The sequence below is a fragment of the Sminthopsis crassicaudata genome, chromosome 5 (genome assembly GCF_048593235.1).
Source record: "Sminthopsis crassicaudata isolate SCR6 chromosome 5, ASM4859323v1, whole genome shotgun sequence".
NCBI classification, from domain to species: domain Eukaryota; kingdom Metazoa; phylum Chordata; class Mammalia; order Dasyuromorphia; family Dasyuridae; genus Sminthopsis; species Sminthopsis crassicaudata.
In genome coordinates, this window is record NC_133621.1 from 312548386 (window position 1) to 312570018 (window position 21633).

At 49.8% G+C, this 21633-nt stretch overlaps 1 protein-coding gene across 2 annotated transcripts in view; it reads left to right on the top strand.

Annotated features, from left to right (window-relative positions):
* Nucleotides 1-4051: 4051 nt before the first annotated feature.
* PPARA (peroxisome proliferator activated receptor alpha) overlaps nt 4052-21633 on the top strand; it is a 58486-nt gene continuing 40904 nt past the window's right edge. The window contains exon 1 of one of the 2 annotated variants that reach the window (XM_074272085.1): nt 4052-4181. The gene's annotated coding sequence lies outside the window, so the exon portion shown is untranslated. Of the gene's footprint in view, nt 4182-5220; nt 5589-21633 lie in introns of those variants that run through there. The other variant, XM_074272086.1, reaches the window with a different exon arrangement.

A 21633-nucleotide genomic window follows, 5' to 3' on the forward strand; every position in this document is an offset into this window, starting at 1 on the left:
AGGAGGGGAAGGCTGAGGGAGGAGGGGGAGGAAGGGAAATGGGGGAAGGAATAAGAGGAAAGACAAGGAAAGGAGGGGGAGGCTGAGGGAGGAGGGGGAGGAAGGGAAATGGGGGAAGGAATAAGAGGAAAGACAAGGAAAGGAGGGGAAGGCTGGGGAAGGAGGGGAGGAAGGGAAATGGGGGAAAGAGGGAATAAGAGGAAAGACAAGGAAAGGAGGGGAAGGCTGAGGGAGGAGGGGAGGAAGGGAAATGGGGGAAGGAATAAGAGGAAAGACAAGGAAAGGAGGGGAAGGCTGAGGGAGGAGGGAGAGGAAGAGAAATGGGGGAAAGAGGGAATAAGAGGAAAGACAAGGAAAGGAGGGGAAGGCTGAGGGAGGAGGGAGAGGAAGGGAAATGGGGGAAGGAATAAGGAAAGACAAGGAAAGGAGGAGAAGGCTGGGGAAGGAGGGGGAGGAAGGGAAATAGGGGAAAGAGGGAATAAGAGGAAAGACAAGGAAAGGAGGGGAAGGCTGAGGGAGGAGGGAGAGGAAGAGAAATGGGGGGGAAAGAGGGAATAAGAGGAAAGACAAGGAAAGGAGGGGAAGGCTGAGGGAGGAGGGGGAGGAAGGGAAATGGGGGAAGGAATAAGGAAAGACAAGGAAAGGAGGAGAAGGCTGGGGAAGGAGGGGGAGGAAGGGAAATGGGGGAAGGAATAAGGAAAGACAAGGAAAGGAGGGGAAGGCTGAGGGAGGAGGGAGAGGAAGAGAAATGGGGGAAGGAATAAGGAAAGACAAGGAAAGGAGGAGAAGGCTGGGGAAGGAGGGGGAGGAAGGGAAATGGGGGAAGGAATAAGGAAAGACAAGGAAAGGAGGGGAAGGCTGGGGAAGGAGGGGGAGGAAGGGAAATGGGGGAAGGAATAAGGAAAGACAAGGAAAGGAGGGGAAGGCTGGGGAAGGAGGGGGAGGAAGGGAAATGGGGGAAGGAATAAGGAAAGACAAGGAAAGGAGGGGAAGGCTGGGGAAGGAGGGGGAGGAAGGGAAATGGGGGAAGGAATAAGGAAAGACAAGGAAAGGAGGGGAAGGCTGAGGGAGGAGGGAGAGGAAGAGAAATGGGGGAAGGAATAAGGAAAGACAAGGAAAGGAGGAGAAGGCTGGGGAAGGAGGGGGAGGAAGGGAAATAGGGGAAAGAGGGAATAAGAGGAAAGACAAGGAAAGGAGGGGAAGGCTGGGGAAGGAGGGGAGGAAGGGAAATGGGGGAAAGAGGGAATAAGAGGAAAGACAAGGAAAGGAGGGGAAGGCTGAGGGAGGAGGGGGAGGAAGGGAAATGGGGGAAGGAATAAGGAAAGACAAGGAAAGGAGGAGAAGGCTGAGGGAGGAGGGGGAGGAAGGGAAATGGGGGAAGGAATAAGAGGAAAGACAAGGAAAGGAGGGGAAGGCTGGGGAAGGAGGGGAGGAAGGGAAATGGGGGAAGGAATAAGGAAAGACAAGGAAAGGAGGGGAAGGCTGGGGAAGGAGGGGAGGAAGGGAAATGGGGGAAAGAGGGAATAAGAGGAAAGACAAGGAAAGGAGGGGAAGGCTGAGGGAGGAGGGGGAGGAAGGGAAATGGGGGAAGGAATAAGAGGAAAGACAAGGAAAGGAGGGGAAGGCTGGGGAAGGAGGGGAGGAAGGGAAATGGGGGAAGGAATAAGGAAAGACAAGGGGAGGAGAAGGCTGGGGAAGGAGGGGGAGGAAGAGAAAAGAAAGGGGCCGGGAAAGGAGAACTAGCTGGCAACTGAGTCCTGCGGGAATGCTCCGCCGTGGGCTTCGGCGGGGGGTCCTCGGGGCGGGGAGCCTGGGTCCTGAGCGCTGGGGGGCCGCCCCGTTGGCCGGGGGGCAGGTTTCTCCCCCTCCTCTGGCTGGGCTCCAGCTCGGAGGCAGCGTCGGGCCGGAGCGGCCCGGGCTGGGAACAGGCTGCTCCCGGGCTGAAGGCCACGAAGCCCCAGGGCGGGGAGGGCCGGGCCGGGTGAGCGGTGACTGCTCGCTCACCGCCCCTGCCCGCCGTCCCTGGCACTCGCTCCGCCGCCGTGCCCTTCGGGTTCCTTGGCTTTCTCCCCCGGTGCCCTTCTCCCCCCTTTCCGCTCGGGTTGTAGCCCGGGCCCTCTGGGAGCCGTGTCAGCCCCGCCCCCCTCCCACTCGCGTCCCCTTTTCCCACACTTCCCGGGCCCTCCCCCCGCACCCAGACGCAGAGGCCGGTGGCGGGCTCGGCAAGACCTGAAACTAGTCAGTCACCCTGGCGGGACCTCGAGCACAACTCAAGGACCTCCGAGCTCACTTCTCAGGTGAAACTCGGCCCCGAGAGCATCGTGGAAAAAACTCGGGTGGCGCCCGACTTCAAATCCGGCGCGGCCGCTGTGTACTGGCCCTGCGTGACGTTAGGCATGAGATTGCTCCCGGGCCTCAGTTTCCTCATCTGTAAAGTGGGCCCCTTAGCAGGCTTGCCCGAGCCCCTGCGGGGCCGTTGGGGGAGGAGAGCCCTCGGTAAGCAAAGGCTTAGTGAGTGAGCGATTCTTAAGCCGGAGCGCCCAAGCTCAAGGTCACCGGGCTGGAACTCGGCCGAGAAAGCCGCAGGGCCGGGCTCCCTCTCCCGGAGGCCTGTTCCCACGCGGGTTCAGACGTCCTTGGCTCCTTTTAGAGTGGCAGGTTCCGAGTGGACTGGGATCCCCCTCCCCCACCCGCTGCCCTCCTCCCGGGGGTAGTCGGCCTGAGACGATGGGCGGGAGGGGCTCAGCTCCAGTGGGGGCACGGGGAGGCTGAGGCAGCGGCTCGAGCCCCCCCCCCCAGCCAGCTTTGTCCCGTGTCCGGGGGTCGTGCTTGCCAGCTCCAGGTACAAAGCACAAAAGTGGGGCGCCGTGAGAGACAGGCTGAAGTCGGGGGGCAGTGCGGAGCCCAAGGGCCCCCCCTCCCCAGCCTGCTCGGGGCGCCCTTTCCCCGGGCCCGGGTCCGCGTGATCCGCCCTCCGGCGCCCAGGCTCAGCCCCACCCCGGCTCCGGGCCCCGCCAAATGCCAGCCCCCACACCACAGCCAATCCTAAGCCCAGACCGGGGAGGTGTGTCTCCCCTTTCCTTCCCTCTCCTCCAGCCCCAAAGAGGGGAAAAAGGAGGGGACGGGGAGGGGAAGGATGGGGGTCTGGGAGAGGGGACGGAGGGGGTGAGGAAAGAGAAGAGAAACAGCAGGAGTGAGGGGAGAGAGAAGGCCGGGGGGGGGGGGGCGGGGGAGGGGCTGGTGGAGGGGAGAACCGGCCGGGCTGGGCAATAAGTCGGCCGAGGGAGGGTGGGCTTGGCCGGGACGAGCTGGGGCCGGTGGCGAGCAGCCTGCGCTCCCGAGGAGGAACCTCCTTTTCCCTCGCGGATGTACCCCGGGCGCCCGAGAGAATGGAGCTGCGCAGGGTCCCGCAGCCCCCAGGGCGGGCCCAGCGTCTCCCGCCTCCCGGCGCCAGCTGTCCCTCGGGCGGCAGACTCGGACTGACGCCCCCTCCCCCCAGGGCCCGCCCTGTCCCCCCCTTTAAGCCTCAGTTTCCTCCTCTGTAGCGTGAGGGGTCGGACTAGTGTCGGCCGTTAAGGCCCGTTCCCGCTCCGCGTCGATGATTGCGTGCTCGGACTGCTTCCACAGTGCTTTCTACAGACTGGCTCCTCAGGGAGGCGGGGGTCGGACACTGGGGACGATCGAGGCCATTCGGCAGATGAAGAAACTGAGGCAGAGCAGGGAAATGACTTGCCCGGGTCACCCCCGAAGGACGCCGTAAAGACGGGACGTGAGGGGAGGAGCCTGGCCGCCCGTCCCCCGCGCCCCTCCTCCCAAGACCTAGCGAACTCCGGACCCCCTCCTCCCCTCCCTGGGCAACAGGTGTCTGCGGGCGGGGCGGGAGGCGGGGAAGGGAGTGGGGGGCGGGGCGCCGGGCGCATGCTCCGCCGGGGGGAGAGGCCCGAGGCTGCCAGGCCGCCCCGCGCGCGGCCCCTAGTGCCGGTGCCCCGCTGTCAGCGCGCCCCGCCCCCCGCCTCCGGCCCCGCCCCCCTGCCCGGGCCCTAGCCGCAGCCTGAGCCCGGGCCGCGAGCAGGCGGCGGTGGCGGCGGCACGCGGGGGCACGGGACTCCTGGCGCGGCTGCGGGCACCGATGGGCGCCTTCTCTCTCCGGGGCTCGGCTCCGTTCGGAGGGCCTCTGCCGGGTAAGGGCGCGCGCGGGGACTCACGCGGGGCCGGCGCTCCGGGGACTGGGGCACTCGAGGGGCCGGTGCCCGGGGAGCGAGGGCAGCTCGAAGGCCGCCTCCCAGCCCCGGTGCCCGCGCCTCCCTCTCGCCCCGCAGCAGCTCCGGGTGGGGAGGGAGGAGGCACGAGGAGGCCTGTGGGGCCCGAGCACGAGACTTGGCCCCGAACTCGGTACTTTTCCCGGGAAGTGTCCGGCCGCCCGAGGCGGGCAGTGCCGGGCCGGCGCTCGGGCCGGCTGCTTCCGCCCGGGCCGGGGGTCCCCGCCCCCCTCCGAGGACTGTGGGGTGCCGCTGCTCGGGACCCGCCGGGCCTGCTCCGCTCTGGCCGCAGTACCTCAGGCCACCTCCAGGAGGCAGGAGGAACCCGAGGAAACGCCCACAAAGGGCCCCTGACTAGAAGGGGCCCCGCGATCGCCCGTGGGCTGTAGCTCGTTGGAAACGAGTGCATGGGCCCGGCTCCTGGGGAGAATGCTCTGGAGAGAGGGGAGCGCCCGGCTTGGGGCTGGCCCCTGCGGGCTGGGTTGAGGCGAGGAGGGCCCACGGGTCCGAGGGCCCAGCCCGCCCCACGGATGGAGCTGGCGCCGGCTGCTCCTGGGCCCCTTCCGAGTCCGAGGCCTGGGGCGCGCGGAGCTCGCTCGGCTCTGGGCTCTGCCCTCCGAGTGCCAGCTTCCGGCGGGGGTGGGGGCTTCTCCCGCGTTCTCCCCAGCTCCGATCTATTTAGCTCGATTGTCCGGGAGACTCGGCTATTGCCAAGTTTGCCTCATTCACCAGGTCCTGGGCAGAAGTGTTCGGCGGCCCCCTCCTCCCTGCCTCTGCGCCGAGGGTCTGCGGCCGGGGAGTCGCCGGAGCTGGATCCCCGCCCCCGGCCCGCCCCCGCCTTATTCTGGGGCTTCCGTTGCCTTTTAACTGTGCCTTCTTTCTTCGGCGTGGAGGGAGGAGGGAGGGAGGAGGGAGGGAGAGAGGCGGGGTCCGGGGTCTCCCGGACTCTTTGGGGGCCGGGCAGATAGCGCAGTTGTGAGCCGAGCCGAAAAGGGCTCACCGCCCCGAGCTTATCTTGACTTGGCCATCTTGGAGCCGGGTGCCGAGTCGGGGAGATAGCTGTATCGGGCCGTTCGGGGAAGATGGAGGCTGGCCGCCTCCGCGGGGAGCCCCCTGCGAAACCCTATCGGGGCACCGAGCCGGGCCAGGGCCAGGGTGACTTTCCTCGCCCAAGGTGCTGCTGAGTTGGGGGGGTTCCAGAGAACATCTCGTAATCCCTTCCTCCCCCTCCGCTTCCTGCCAACACTCCTGTTAAGAGCCCGATCTCCCCGGCCTCCGAGACAGCCCTCAGTGGCAGAAGCAGCCCGAGCCCAGGCGGTGCCCTGCCAGGTAAAGAGGGAGGCGCTGGCCTCCGAAGCCCAGTCTTTGCCCTGTCCGAGCAGGACCCCGAGGTCTCGGTGGCAGGGGGGGCGGCCTTCGGGGCTGGGGGGTTGCTTGGCTTTGTTGCCCTTCCAGGTGTTTGGAGTCACAGTGCTGCCGGGGAGGGGGCGTCCTTCGGGATTCTGAGGCTTGGATTAGGGGCTCCTTCTGAAGCCAAGTTCTGGGCTTTCCCGTTAAGACTTGGAGTGCCTTTGGCAGTGCGAGGCCTGGCCTCACAGAAAAATGAAGGAGGACCAGCCTTCCTCCAAGGCTGGCCGGGCTCTGGGTGCTGGGGCTTCCCCGGGACCGGTGAGCCGCTGTGGAGATGAAGGGCAGCCAGGGGATCGCGGCGGAGGGGGGAGGAAAGCATTCCCACCGCTTTGGCTCCAGCAGATTCTGGTCCTGAAGTGACTGAAGAAAGAAAGGGAAGTTTTCATCCCGTTGGCCCCCAGTGCAGAAGCACAGTTAAGGAAAGGCTCTCTTCTGCCGGAGAGAAAGCTTTGCCAGGTGCCCAGGATGGGCTAAAGCCCAGGAAAACGACTGAAAATGGCCCCAGGGGAAATTCTCCACCGCTGCGGATCCTCCCCCCAAAACTAAGCTTTCTCTTGGATGGGAGAGGAATGAGCTAAGGATCTGGGCTCACTCCTTTATGGGTCCAAGGTATTTTAAAGGGAGAAAAGCCCCCGCCTGGCTGGACTGCTTGCCTCATTGCCCCCAGGGTTTCTGGGATCCCCTCCTCCTTTGCCTTTGCACTAATGGTCCTGGTGAGAGAGCACTATCTCCTTGTCTCCCCAAGAGCCTGGGAGCACTGGCCCTGGAAGCCTTCTCTTCCCAGGTCCCCCCTGCTGCCAGCAGGAAGGCAGACGCTCTCCCCCAGGAGACCTCTGGGCCTGTCTGGGCCCAGCTGAGATTTCTCGGGGTCCCTCCCCCAGTGCCCTGTCAGTGATGGGGGAGTGAGTGCAAGTCCCTGCCCTGGTCTCAGTTAGCTGTGTGATCCTGAGCTGGTCACTTCCCCTCTGCGGAAGGGAAGATGGTGCTTGCACCCCCGAGGCCTCTGGGAAGAAAGCACTTTGGGAACCTTGGAGCTCAGTAGAGATGTTGGTCCTCTTGGTAAACGTTTCCATCAGAGAATAGATATCATAACAGTTGAGATTGGAGGAACGGGGTACTAATGAGAGGCTTCTCTAATGATCTTTATTGGTGGTTGTGCTGCTGTGGTTGATTAATTAGTCAGCAAATTGCAATCAGTCACCTGTTTAATTTGTAACTCCAACTTGAGCCAACCTTCCAGGAGGGGGCTGCCTCCCCCACCCACTGGGGGGCCACTGAGGTCCCCATCCACTCTTACCAGCCCTTTGCTGTTGAATGGACACAGTGCCTTCTCTCTGAAGTTTTTTTTTTTTTAAACCATTTTCTAGAAAGTAAACAGAATATTCTTTGTTGATTGATCCTTCTGAGAATCAGTAATAAGGGAGCCAGCTCCTTGACCTAAATCCCTTTTTCTGTGTAGATCTCATGAGCTGATTCTGTTTCTTTGAAACACCTCCTTACTTGCTAAGGATTAAGGCATTTTTCTTTTTTGACCTGACTAAAAATGATCTGGATCACAAAACGGCACAGAATTCAGCAATGGCACCTGGGCTGGACATTGTGCTAGGTGTGAGGGAATTGGGGGTTTACAAAGTATTGTGGAAGCAGCCCCTCTTCCTACCCTTTGCTGCTTGCCCCTTTTCTCTACTCCTAGGGCCAAGTCCTTCCCAGGAAGGAGTGTCCTGTGAGATGACAGAGAGAAAGAGACAAAGAGAGGGTGGGGAGGAGAGAGGGAAGGAGAGACAGAGAGAGAGGGGAGAAAGAGGGAAGGAGAGAAGAGAAAGAAGGAAGAAAGAAAAGAAAGAGAGACAGAGAGGAGGGAGCCAGAGGAAAGAAGGGAGGAGAAACAGCCAGAGAGAGATGAGAGAGGGGGAGAGGAGAGGGAAGTAGGGAAAGAAAGGAGAGACAGAGGCACAGAGGCTTGTGCTCATACTCTTGTATGCCCATGACCAATACACCTGGGGCAGGAGTAGCTGAGAAGGATTTCTGCTTCTGGTTTCTCCAGGCTTCAGCAGGTGGGGCTGGGCTCAGCTCAGCCCAGCCACCAGAGCCATAGATGCTCCATGTCCTAAATCCGAGTTCAGACCCAGCTCTGGCACTTCAATCTTTGCACAGCAGGGGCCTCGGTTTTGGAGGCTGACCCTGTGGCGGGACACGACCAGTCTCTCCTTGCCTCTTTCACAGTCACGTTGAGGAATCAAGATCCCCACTCCTGAAAGGGGCCACACGGGCTCCTGGAACCGAACACAATGCTTAGATGCTGTTAATGTGCGAAGCTTTCAGAGCTTCCAAACAGAATATAAATCAGGAGGGTGAAGATCCCTCTTCTGACCTACTTGCCTCCACTTAGAATTTAGAGGTCACGGGTAATCCTTGGGATAAGTATCATACTCGGTGGCCAGCCTTGGCCAAGCAAACCCCGGCTGACCCCCGTCGGAGACTTACAGGACAAAAGGTCTCTGTGGAAAGGTTGGGAAAATGGAGCAGAACACTTGTTTGCCTTTGAGTTCTTAATGCTAGGTGAAGGACCAAGTCGATTGCCACAATTTGTAACTGAAGCAGCCTGTAGTTATGAGATAATCACGTTTCAGTGACAAGTTGCCAAGATACAGTAGAAGGGAACCAGTTATTTAAAGAGAGCAGCCTGGGAGTGCGTGCCTTTCTGAAGCATGTGAGCGAGCTGAGCGGGAGCCGCCGGGCTGACCAATGACCAGAGTGCGCAAAGAAGCCTTTCCTAAAGGGGACTGGCTGTGCAGCGGAGGTTCCAGCCCTGGTCCCTTTCCTCACTCGTTGCAATAAGGAAATGCTTCTGGTGACATGGGGCCAGAGAGACTTAAAGCCATCATGGTTTTTCCATTGAAACATCTTGTGGGGCAACTTGGTATTAGGTTGCAGAAACATTAACTATTTAAATGTCCCATCACTCGATCTGCAATAATATCAACTATTGCCTGTCACTGACTGCCTGGGGGCTGTTGGGTAAATTCTGGGTTCCAGTTTGGCTGATCCTGTCACTGGCTCCCTGAGGTTCATGTCAAGGGGTCTCACCTCTTAGTTCTTTGCCCCTGCCTCTCATGTTTCTAATTCTCTGTCCTGAGGGAGCTGTGCGAGAATGGCATTGTGTATGTTTTTGTCATGGAAAAGGCAGACTTTGAAGTTAACAGAGATTCTGTGAGACAGAGGCAGCAGAGCAAGCAGGACTGGAGTTAGCTCTGCTGCGCCTTGCCTGACATTAGATAAGACCAAACGTTCTCTTGAAGCCTCAGTTTCCCCTTTTGTTTCAACATCTTCAGACTTCAGATCTGGGTGCTTTCTCTGGGTGAGGGATTCGTGCTGAGGAAGATTCCTGCCTCTCTGGACCTAGGATAGTTTCGTGAGCATGGGGAGTGGGTAGAGTCCAGAATTTTGGCTGGGCTATCTCCTCCCCCACCGGGGAGCTTGCTTGCTGTCTCCCACTGGTCCTAGAGCCCAGGCCCACTCCGAGCTGGGGCAGGAGGTCCCTTTATCCCAGGTTTATCCTCTTCCCATGGTCCTCCAGGGGACCCTCCTGCTGTGATGTCTCAGGGCCAACCATAGTCTGGAATATTGTGTTGCAAAGGAAAAAGTCTTGGGAAGTTTGGTTTTAAGGCTCTTTTCTTCCAGTTTTTCTTTGTTAAGCCTCAGATCAAGCTCCTTGCTAGTATATAGGGCAATGGAGAAGGTGCTGGCCACAGCCTTGGACGCAGCATGTGTATGATGGGATTTGAACTAGAATGGTTCGATTGTCTTCAACCAGAAAGGAAAGCAGCCAGGGAACTTTGGCTTAATGTCTCCCAGGGGCAGAAAACTGTACTCCTCTTGTGCTGACCCGACAGTAAGAAACCCAAAGTGTGAAAAATGGAAAAAAAAAAAAAAAAAAAAAAAGATTGTATTTCCAGGGGACTTGTTTCTCAGACTAATCTCAGTGCAGTCTCCTGAAAGAGAAATGAAGATGATTGTTTCTGGGGTCGAAAAGAGAGACCAAGGGTTCTAGTGTACCCAGCACTGGACTTGGAGTCAGTCATTCAGAGCTGTATGAGCCTGAACAAATTCCTTTACTTCTCTGGCTCTCAGTTTTCTCATTTGTAAAATGGACTTGAGTCCCGAGATCCCTCCATTTCTGGCTCTGTTCTGGAGCTCTTGTTCTAAAGGATTAATAAGTCTTACTTCCACCTAGTCAGAAGACAGGGTAGATGAGGAATGAGAACGTTTCTACAGCTGACTGAGGAGCAGAACAGCTGGAACAGTGACAAGAAAAGAAAAAAAAGCTGAAGTGAGAACAGGCAACCTGCAGAATCTGAGGTCCTCATAGGTCCATGTGCAGCACAATAATCTGGGGAATTGCGGGAAGAGAGTGAAAGCTTCCCCACTTAGAGGTTATCTTACTCTTTACCTTCTAATCTATCCACAAGTGTGTTTGTCACTCAATCAATTACCAAGCATTGATTAAGTACCTACTGTGTGCCACTTAGTGCTACTACTGTTATACTGCTGCTGCTACCTAGTGTTACTATTCACTTGTGCTGTTACTTAGTGCTGGCACTACTACTACTGTTGCGGCTGCTGCTACTTAATGGACTGGGGTTCAGAACGTAGAGCTGAAAGGAACCTCTGAGATTATCTAGATTATCCCCCAAATTTTACAGATTAAAAAAAAAACGAGGTCCAAAACCATGAAACCTCCTGCTCATAGTAGAAAAGTGGGATTAGGAAGAAGAGACAAGTCTTTGTGATCTGTGTCTTTCTGTATTTCTCAGTCAAAGACACTATATTTAGCAACACAGTTTATGGGAGATAAGACTTTGCCTTCCTCTGCCAGGTTGGGTATTTATTTTTAATGGCAAATACAAAAGCAGAGAATTTTCTTTAGTCTCTTTGTTCCGACTACTCTTGCAAAGTTGGATTTTTGTCTCTTGGTCACAAGTCTAAACAAAGAGTGAATATTTAACCACTTTCAAGGACAGCCAATGATCTTTGACCACTAATGGAGCATGAAATTAGGACACAAGCAAGAATTCTAAATCAAAATTTTCATGTAATGAGTGTGGCAATAGTGAGTCTCAGGTCTCAAGCTTTATCAAATGAATTTGGATTCTTAAAAAAACAAAAGGTAGAGTTCCAACTTAAGATGGGGTTCATCATTTGAACATATTGAAATATGGGACAAGGCAGGGAGTTCTGGGCTACATATGGTTCTAGTTCTTGACTCAAGCTTACCCATTTCTGAATTTGTAAAGTGAGGGGTTCAGGGCCTTGCCTGGAGTAGTTTCTGGGAGAGGTGGAAAGAATGTGGAAAAATAGGGACACTTATGCATGATTGGTAGAGTTGTGAACTGATCTAACCATTCTGGAGCACAATTTGAAACTAGACTCAAAGCGCTATAAAACTTGCATACCTTTTGACCCAACAATATCACTAGTAGATCTGTTTCATAAAGAGATTTTTTTTCAAAAGGAAAAGAAACTATGTGTAGAAAAATATTTATAATAGTCATTTCGAATGACTAATAAAAAATCGGAAATTGAGGGATGCTCATTCACTGGGGAATAGATGAATAAGCTGTGGAACATGATTAGAGTGGACTACTATTGTGTTATGAGAAATGATGAGCAAGATGATGTCAGAAAAACTTGGAAAAACTTGCATGAACTGATGCAAAGTGAAATAGAAGAATCAGGAGATCATTGTACACAATAACATTGTGCAATGATCAACTATGAATGACTTAGTCAATCTAATCAATATAATGATCCTGGACAATTCCAAAATACCCAGGAAGAAAATTCTCTCTACATCCCGAAAGAGTACTGATAGGTTCTGAGTGCAGGTGGAGGTCTGTTGCTTTTTCCCTTTCTTTTTCTTGCTTTTTTTTTTTCAATGTGACTAATATAGAAATGGATTTTGTATGATTTCACATGTATAATGGGTATCACATTACCTATCTTCTCAGTGGGTGAGGGAGAGGGTGAAAGAGGGGGACAATTTGGAACTCAAAAAATTTTAAATGGCATGTTAATAAACAAGAACCACAGCTTTTTTCATTGATAGTGTTTCATAAAAATTAAGGCAGAAAAATCTACTTTGAAAAAAAACCTTGAACTTGAGTGATACTGCCCTGCAAAACTTCACCTTTCTCCTTCAAGGGGAAAGGGATCAAGGTTTCCTAACATTTTTCCTTCAAAAGCATGAGATGAGGTCATATGTGTAAAGTTCTTAGCTACTGATCCTAGCATGGAGTGGGCACCCTATACTTCTTCCTTCTTTCCCCATCCCCGACACTTTTCAACAAAAGTTGCCTTACTACTTCTCTCCTCCTCCCCCATCCATACTCCAGCCCATTCAAGCTGAAAGAAAATCTCTTCTGGAGCTGACAATGCATGTGCACAGGAGCAAATCCAGGCAGTAGTAGAAGAGTAAATTTACTTGTTAAACAGTTCCACACAGGTGGTAACTATCCTTTGAGCTTCACAACAACCCTAAAAGTACGTCCTGTAGTTGTTATTATTCCATACACTTGATGAGAAGGAAACTGAAGAAACTGGATGAATTGCCCAAAGTCAGATGCAAATTTTTCCCCCTGAGGCAATTGGGGTTAAGTGACTTGCCCAGGGTCACACAGTTAGGAAGTCTAAGAGCAGATTTGAACTCAGGTCCTCCTGACTTCAAGGCTGGTGCTCTATCCATAGCACCAACTAATTGCCCCAAGATGGCAAAAATTTGAACCCTTGTGTTGCCAACAAGTTTGCCATCACTTGATGGCTCTCATAAGCACTTGACTAAGTCTGCATCCTCTGCTCAAGTCCCATGGCTGAAGACAGTTTCATCTGGTCAGCATGGTCCCTGCCTCCATCCAAACATTCACATACAAGTCTCTCTTCAGAGCCTAGTGGCTGTCTGCTCAATTGGACCCAGCTTGGAGGCCATGCTGCCCCCTCTCGCCCTCTTACACTGAGTTCATGGTGTCCTTGAGTCCCTGGTATCTCCTCACTCACTTTTCAGACAACTGAGTTCAACTGAGCCACATCTAAGGCTGCAGACTAGATCTTCTTCAATTTGACTCTTCTTTCTGGCCTGGTAACTTCCCCCCCTCCTGATTCTGTGGCCCCACACATGGCCCTTTCAGCCTCAGGTCTGCTAGTCTAGTCTGCATATGATACATCGTTCAGAACCGCAAGGAACTGAAAAGGCCACCTTTTTCAATCTTCCCATTTCACAGAGGAGGAAATTGAGGCACAGAAAGGATGAGGGTTGCTGAAGACCACACAGAAGCAGTTAAATGGAAGAATTAGCAAATGGAAGAGTTCTTCCTAACTGATGATCATATTGAATACTAGAGAGACAAGGCCAGGTCCTTGGCATCCGCTGGAGATCTTCCAGGTTGGTCTTGATATATCAGTGGGCATTCTGAGTAGACTTGTTTTTGTTCAGCCCACATTTCCCTGTCTTGTTCACAATAATATGATGGTAGACTTGCTCATGATGGCCTGGGAAGTGCTAGTATGTTGGGAGGTTTCCCTATCTGGCAGTGTCATGTCAGGACATCAAAATATAGGCTGAGGTTAGGCTGATTTGCATGGCTCAGCCATGAATTATGCTCCAAAGAGCCATGGAGGGAAAAGGTGCCAGTGGCTATTACTTGCTTTGAAGAGGCAATTGCTATTGAAATCCTTGAAGGTTTCTTCTTCTCTCTTTCCTTCCTTTTCTCTCTCTTCTCTCTTTTCCCCATCTTCTCTCTCTCTCTCTCTCTCTCTCTCTCTCTCTCTCTCTCTCTCTCTCTCTCTCTCTCTCTCTCTGTTTCTCTCTGTCTCTGTCTCTCCCTCTTTCTCTCTCTCTCTCTCTCTCTCTCTCTCTCTCTCTCTCTCTCTCTCTCTCTCTCTCTCTCTCTGTCTTTCTCTCTCTCTCTCTCTCTGTCCTCTCCCTGTCTGTCTGTCTCTGTCTCTCTCTCTCTCTGTCTGTCTGTCTGTCTCTCCCTGTCTCTCTCTCTCTGTCTCTCTCTGTCTCTCTCTCTCTTTCGCACTCTCTCTCTCTCTCTCTCTCTCTCTCTCTCTCTCTCTCTCTTCCTTTCTCTCTTTTTCTCACTTCCTTCTTGTTCTGTCTCTCTTTCTCTAGTCCGTTTGAGTAGTGCCGATTTAGTGTCTGCAGAACTCCCTGGCCAGAGCTGGCAAAGCCTGCCTGCTTGGACCCCGTTTGTCCACACCAGTTTTTGATGGCTCTCCAAGGTGCTAGAGCAGGCCCTGGCAATGCTCTTTTGGCCATGGTTCTGAGTAATGCAAAGGTGCAAAGGGAAAAAAATGAAGCAAAGAGCCACTTAATTCAAATCATGGACCAAAAAAGACAGTTTGAACACATTTAATATTGTCAGATAGTGTTTGCTCATCCTTCTCTACCTCTATATATTGAGGAATAGAGATGACAGAGCACTGAATGATTTCTGGCTCTTTTTCTTGCCCTTTCAGCCCCTGACAAGGGCATCTAGGGATGGGCCATCATTGCCTGTATTGTATTCTCAAACCTTAAAAGCCCTTAGTATCCTGCTAAGCTGAGCTTCCTGGCTAGCTGGTCTGAGGGTGCAAAATCTGGATTGGTGGAGGGCTTTTTTAGTATGTGGAACTTCGGTTAATATATCTGGCCTGGCAGCCAGGGCTTCAAAACTGAGCCAACTCTGCAGCCCCAGAAAGAGCCCCCTCCTTCCCCAAAGTACCTGTGGCTACAGACAGAACTATTTTAAAAATGCTCATTTCAGTAGATTTCGCATGAATACGTTTTACAGTTAACTCCCCTACAACTGTTCAAGTTGACTGCCTAGAGAAGGGCAAAAGGGGAAAATGGCAGGAACTGAGTTAGCCACCCTCGGACTAATGAGTAGCTCCTCGTATTACCATCAAGTTTCCATCAAATGCAAGGACTCTGTTGAGGGACGGAAGGAATGCCGACCTTCCACAGTTGGTTAATAGGAAGGTAGCCTTCATCTTCCCCTAGAAACCATGTGATAAATGGTGCTTAGGCCAAAGGAGCTGGTTGTGCTTGCTGTGGAGCCAAAATCTAGACCCTCCTCCCCCACTGCAGCAAGTTACATGCTTGGGAAAGGGACTGGAATTTTGTATTCCTCTGGGGATTTTGTGTTTGGGAGTTCGTGGTCTTGATCAAGGACGTAAAATCCAGCTGGCCATGTAGAGACTTAGCCACATACTCTCTAGTCAATCAAAATGTCCCCTAAATAATGATACTAAGTCACATTTCTATAGCACTTACTTTGTGCCAGTCACTGAAGTCCTTAACAATTATCATCTCATAATTGGATCCTCTCAACAATCTTGAAAGGCAAGTACTATTATTATCTTTATGTTCTAGAGGAAAAACTGAGGTAAACTTTTTGGCCACTCAGCTATTTGCAACTATGTCCTTTATTTCCTCTAAAATTAAAAAAAATCCAGAAGATAAAGGAACCCCATTATAAAACAGAATTGAGAGGTTTCTTGGGGTAGGTTTTGACAGGCATCTTTGTGGAACCTGAGACTATTTGGTGTCTTTTTGGGACATTGAATTTAGAGATTGTCTGGGTGTTTTTTGAAGTACTCTGTATTATTATCAGGTTCACACAAGCAGTCCTATTTCTCACTTAGTGCCTGTGGTACAGTGAATAAGTCCCTTCCTATCCATGGACTTCACTTTCCTCCCCCTGTTAAATGAGGGGATTAACCTCCCATGACTTCTTATGTAGCAGGTCCTTGTAAGCTCTGGCTCAGGGAATCCCTTCAGCCTTGTGCCTTGGATAAGGTAAGGCAGGGCTGCTTCCAAAATGCAATTTGTACTCGAATGATAGCACCAAGTTTGGGGAATCTGATGTCTCCCTAAATTCAGTGTTTCCATCAAATCCATAGCTCATTCACTTTGCCTTGGAGTGATCCACTGGGAATACCACTCAATGATTATTTTAACTTGTTTCTTAATAGTATTTTTCTAAATACATGTAAAGATATCTTCAACATTCATTTTTCTAAGACTTTGTGTTCCAAATTTTTCTCCCTCCCTTCCTTTTGAAAATGAATATCATTTCCCCCCAAAACATTTCTGAAATTCCGTTTTTGAACTATCTTCCAAACATATTAAAAAATCCAATCTTAGTTTTTGAAATCACAAAGTCTTACTATTCCCCTGCTCCTTTTTTCCTTTCCTCCTTCCATTGTTCTCTTGATATCTAAAGCAGTAGACTGTATTTAGCTGCTATTAAGGGTCTCTGTTCTAGTTCCATGAGACTAGAGAAAGGGGTTCTGTGAGTCTAACCAGAGCTGGGAGCTCAAGAAAAATTTGAGGGGAAAGACAGGAAGTAGGTTAACTAATTTCATTGGTGTGCTCTTTTACTTCTCTGAGAGGGTGGAGGTGGCCAAGAACTCTGGATCAACTTTCAATCAACCAGGAACTTCCAGACCCCTGTGTGTAATGAAAAATAGGGAGAATCTTTTGTATTGAATAGGAATTTCTAGAGAAAACAATCAAATTGGTGAGACATAGTATTTTATTTAACTTTAAATTTCAAAATATTATTTTTTTTCCTGAGTCTGGGGTTAAGTGACTTGCCCAGGGTCACACAGCTAGGAAGTGTTAAGTGTCTGAGACCAGATTTGAACTCGGGTCCTCCTATATTCAGGGTTGGTGCTCTATCCACTGCACCACCTAGCTGTCCCCTAAAAATAATTAATTTAATTTTTATGTTTTTATAAATTAATTAAATAATCAAATTAATGAAAGTGGTGACTATTAATTTCTGTAGAAATTTCTGTTGGCACTTTGAAGGCCTTTAGACAGAGATTAATAACATTGATTTCTCTTGATACTCAGGATTAGAGATTTTTGTTTTGTTTTTCAGACAACATAAAAACAGGCTTTTCTGAAGTAGCTGGGGAAAAATCAGAAGAAAGCCAGAAAGGAAAGATTGGGAGAGAGTGACAAGAGTTCTAGTTAGCTCAGTTAGAAGTATGGAAAAAGAGGAAAAGATACAATTGGGCTTTTATAAGAATCTCCCTGAGAAAAAGAAAGGAGATGGTGGGAAAAGGACATTTGCAACTTTACTAGGCACAGGACACACACATCGGGAATGGGCAACTGATGTCAATTGAACTTGGGTATAACAGATTTTACCCATAAGAATCTCTTGCCCAAAATTACTTGAAATCTTTGATTCTGGAGAAATGTACATCTAAGTCTAGAATTCTTCAGGGAGTGCTCTAGTCTGGTAGCTTTACCTCTTTGCTGTTGTCTCTAGAGCCCTGATGCACTGTGGTCCATTCTTCTGCTATCCTTAAAGATTTTGCTTAGTCCTCACTTTTTAAAATTTATTATTCAATCTAATGTTAGCCTTTCACTGGTCAGCAGACAGACTGAAATGGAATCAATCAGTTCTTCCCGCTGCCCAACAAGTGGTTTCTTTGGCCAAGGTCTGCTTGGTTCCTGGGAAGAAGAAGGAAAAGAAGGGAGGGCCTGGGAAATAGGTGAAGAAGGGCAAAGAAAAACAGTTTGCAACTGTTCAAATGTTCCTTTAAAAAATTTGAAAGCTCTAAGTTGAGAATTCATAACTCAGCAACTACTCAAAGTGTATGTTCCTTTGGTGTCATTAAATCTTGATTGAAATTGCTGTCACACTGTTGTTCTTTCATAGGACTATGGAATCTGGCAGAGCTCTAGATTGTTTTATAGATGAACAAAGTCTGTTATTAAAGTCATTGAGTTGAGAGTTGCCAAAGGCAGAAGAGGAAGTTGTAGAAGCCATCTAAAAAGAAATGTCAAATCAGCTGAACTGTCCATTCATTGCTCTTGGCAGCACTGAGCTGGGCAGGAGTGTTTCTGGTGTTTTGTGGGATTCAGGTTTCTACCTTTAAAGAGGATGGCAGTGAGCCTTCCTAATCACTTAGCTTGATGGTATGTGGACTCCTCCCTCTCATTGGACATGTCCAAGGATTCTGCTACCAGTCTATTGTTTTCCTATTTTATTTCCTGCTATCTCACTAATAATGTACTGGAAGAGAGAGCAGACATTTCCATTCTCTGCCACTGCTAAAGATAGCATTTCTTTCCATTCCAAAAACAGGAAGTATCTACCATTTACCAGGAGTTGGTGAGATTGGACTAGGCCGGTTGGCCCCCTGAACCTCACTTGCATGCAAACAGTTATTATTGAGGAATTATTTTCAAATATGTATAATAGTATATTCTTCTTTAAATTCCAACACTTAGTACAGGGTCTGGCCCATAACTGCTCAATAAATGTACAACCCTGCCCCTCCTGAGCTTCCCTTCCTTGGGTTCTGTATCACCAGATCCTATCATGAATGGATCATTCATATGGCCTGGACTTAAGACTTTGTGCCATCACATCTCTTTAACCTCTGCTAACTACTGTTTTTTAGCTGGTGTGAAATATATAACTAAGCTGTATGATGCTAGACAACTTACTTAATTTCTCCCTGCCTTAATTCATTAGAAAAGGAAATATGGCAACAAGAAAATCCCATAGACCTTAGCAATTAAAGAACAACCACAATTATTTAAATGCTAAAAAATGGTAGTGTAAGAGAGCTATTCAAAATTTCTTGGATCCTGGCAGTCATCCATTGGGTTAGCTTTCCTAGTCATCTTTCATCTGTAAATATGATGCACATTTATCTAAGTTATTGATAAAGCTGTCCCTTCATCCAAATCTCAGACGTGATTTCTGGGGCCACTGCACTGAGCCTCCTATCATGTTGACATTGGCCATATAGCCCGTCCTTTAATTTTGTATATGAGAAAACTTAAGTTGTTGAAGAGAAAAATGGCGTGCTCAGGAAAAGCCAGAGAGTTGGTGGCAAAACTGGGACATGGCCAGAGTCCTCTGTCCCCAAATCCAGCACCTCCCTGTTGTGCCGTACTCGTGTAGCTCTTGGCACCAATGAAGCAGCATGACTTGAAATCGCTTCCCTTGCCAACGGCTCATAAACTATCTTGTTAGCAAGCTAACCTAAAATTTGTCCATCAGTGCTTGCCCTTCTTCCTTCAGAGCAGGAGAAAGAGTAGTAATCCCATCTCCCCTTTTCTCCTTGACATCTGCAGGCCCAGACTGAAGAACTCCTTTTTGCCTTCTGGCTTGCAGCCAGTCTTGGGGAAGGCTTCTTTGGTCCTGGATCTGAGTCCAAAAGAGCTTGAGAATCACTCAGGAGCAGTCCTCATTTGTCCAGTTGGCAAAGATTGATATTGAATGTAATTTTCTACTTGGTAAATATCTACTAGGTGCAGGCAAAGTGTTGGGTTGGGTGCTGAGCCAAGGAAAACAAAAACACAATGGTCCCCTCGAGGGGTTTCCATTCTCCTGTGGTAGATGGGGCTGCAGCCTAAGACCAGCCTTTTGAGGAGGACGTGGAGGGAGGAGATGCCCCCTACCACCTTGAGCTTTGAGATGCCTTTTTTTCAGTGAGATCATGTATGCAGCTGCAGCATTGGGATTTTAAAATTAATTGTCTCTATCCTAGCGTACCAGATCATTTGATATGAATCATAGCAGGCACGAGGCTAAGAGTTGTGCTGCCAAAAAGGAGCCAGAAAGGCAAAGACTTCAGAACCTGTTTTTCTCCGAGCAGTCACAAAATGCTCACAATTTCAATCAGAGAGGTTATTTTCTAGAGTTTGCTGACATTTGTCCTCACGAGGGGATGCAGGCATAGGCTTTCTCACAACACAGGATTATAGACTTCCCAGTTTGGAGGAACTTTGGATGGCTAAATATTTATTTTCCTCATTTTACAAATAAGGAAAGTGAAGTCCAAGGTAATTTGCTCTGGTTACAGTGTCTTAAGTCGGAATTCAAATCTAGGCGTCTTCCTTGGAGGGCCAGGGCTCTCTATATGATATCATCTTGCCCCTCATCTAGTCCAATACAAAGCTGTTGTCTGACAATGAGGAAACTTAAGGGCTAGCCAGTTCCCAGGACCACAGATTTAGATTAGAAGGGACTTTGAGGCCCTCAAGGGCAATCCCCCTATGTTGCACATCCTCTCTGCCTTAACTTGAATCATTTGGGCCGTGGAACGTAACAGTATTAACCAGCTTTAAATTGTTTTTGATGAACAGCCCACAAATTTCCTATAGATGATGGACTGCACAAATGCTTAATAATTAAGTTTTGTATCAAGTTTCTTTCATGGTCTCTGAACCCCCTTTTAAGTTATTCTCAATACCCAGAGCCCTGACACTTGGAGTTTTTTGGTTTTTTGTTGTTTTTTTTCTGAGGCTGGGGTTAAGTGACTTGCCCACGGTCACATAGCTAGGAAGTGTTAAGTGTCTGAGATCAGATTTGAACTCCTTCTGAATTCAGGACTGGTGCTCCATCCACTGCGCCACCTAGCTGCCCCTGGAGTTTTTAAACTTGGAATGGGAGCTGAGTAGACAGACTGTTGTTATGGAATCACTGCCTTGTTGAACCTGCCCTTTGGTCGCTCTGTTTGGTTCTGATCAAAGGGAAATTGATTCAAAGCTTGCCTATTTGAGTAAAATATTATACCAATGACTTCAAGGAAATGCAAAGGAGGAAAGGTTGAAAAACCAAAAAAGAGAACAAAACTTTTTAAATTCCCACAATGATGGGAGCTTCTTGAAGCTTCACGGGAAAGCTACTGGCCAGAAGTGACTGATTTACCCATGTGGCCTTCTACATTTGGATTTTTGTAGACTTGGGGAGCCATGGAACAGGTCTGAGATAAAGGCAAGGGAGATTCTCTTTTTCTATATCAATTAAAACTCAATTTGTCTAACTGCCTAGGACCTGTTAGAGAAATGCACACGGAACATCCAAACTAGAGGACACAAGATCACTTAAGCCTGACAATTTCATTTTGTTACTAGGCAGCATCACTTGAACAAACATCTCCCATGTTTGTTGTGAGTTTCCTATAGCTTTCATATATTTATTTGGTTACTTACCGACCTCTGCTCCCTTCAATCTCTCGGGGTTTTTTCTTATTCTCTGCCCCTCCATTATAGTATGTTTCAGAAAAGTATGAGTTATTAGCATCGTATAATGGGAAGAGGCCAAGATTTGGTACTCGCATCCAGGGCTTCCAGTACCTTGTGACCCCATAGAACAAACATCTCCCTTGTTTGTTGTGAGTTTCCTATAGCTTTCATATATTTATTTGGTTACTTACTGACCTCTGCTCCCTTCAATCTCTCGGGTTTTTTCTTATTCTCTGCCCCTCCATTATAGTATGTTTCAGAAAAGTATGAGTTATTAGCATCGTATAATGGGAAGAGGCCAAGATTTGGTACTCGCATCCAGGGCTTCCAGTACCTTGTGACCCCATAGAACAAACATCTCCCTTGTTTGTTGTGAGTTTCCTATAGCTTTCATATATTTATTTGGTTACTTACTGACCTCTGCTCCCTTCAATCTCTCGGGGTTTTTTCTTATTCTCTGCCCCTCCATTATAGTATGTTTCAGAAAAGTATGAGTTATTAGCATCGTATAATGGAAAGGGGCCAAGATTTGGTACTCGCATCCAGGGCTTCCAGTACCTTGTGACCCCATAGAACAAACATCTCCCTTGTTTGTTGTGAGTTTCCTATAGCTTTCATATATTTATTTGGTTACTTACCGACCTCTGCTCCCTGTCAATCTCTCGGGTTTTTTCTTATTCTCTGCCCCTCCATTATAGTATGTTTCAGAAAAGTATGAGTTATTAGCATCGAATAATGGGAAGGGGCCTAGATTTGGTACTTGCATCCAGGGCTTCCAGTACCTTGTGACCCCATATTATAAAATGTCAGGGCCATAGACATTTCTTAAATGCTGGCTTCAGTAATATCCTATCCTAGGTGCCAGAAACATAAAGGTGAAAAAAGCCAGATCAAGGAAGCAGGAGTTGTCTGGTGGAAGGAAGT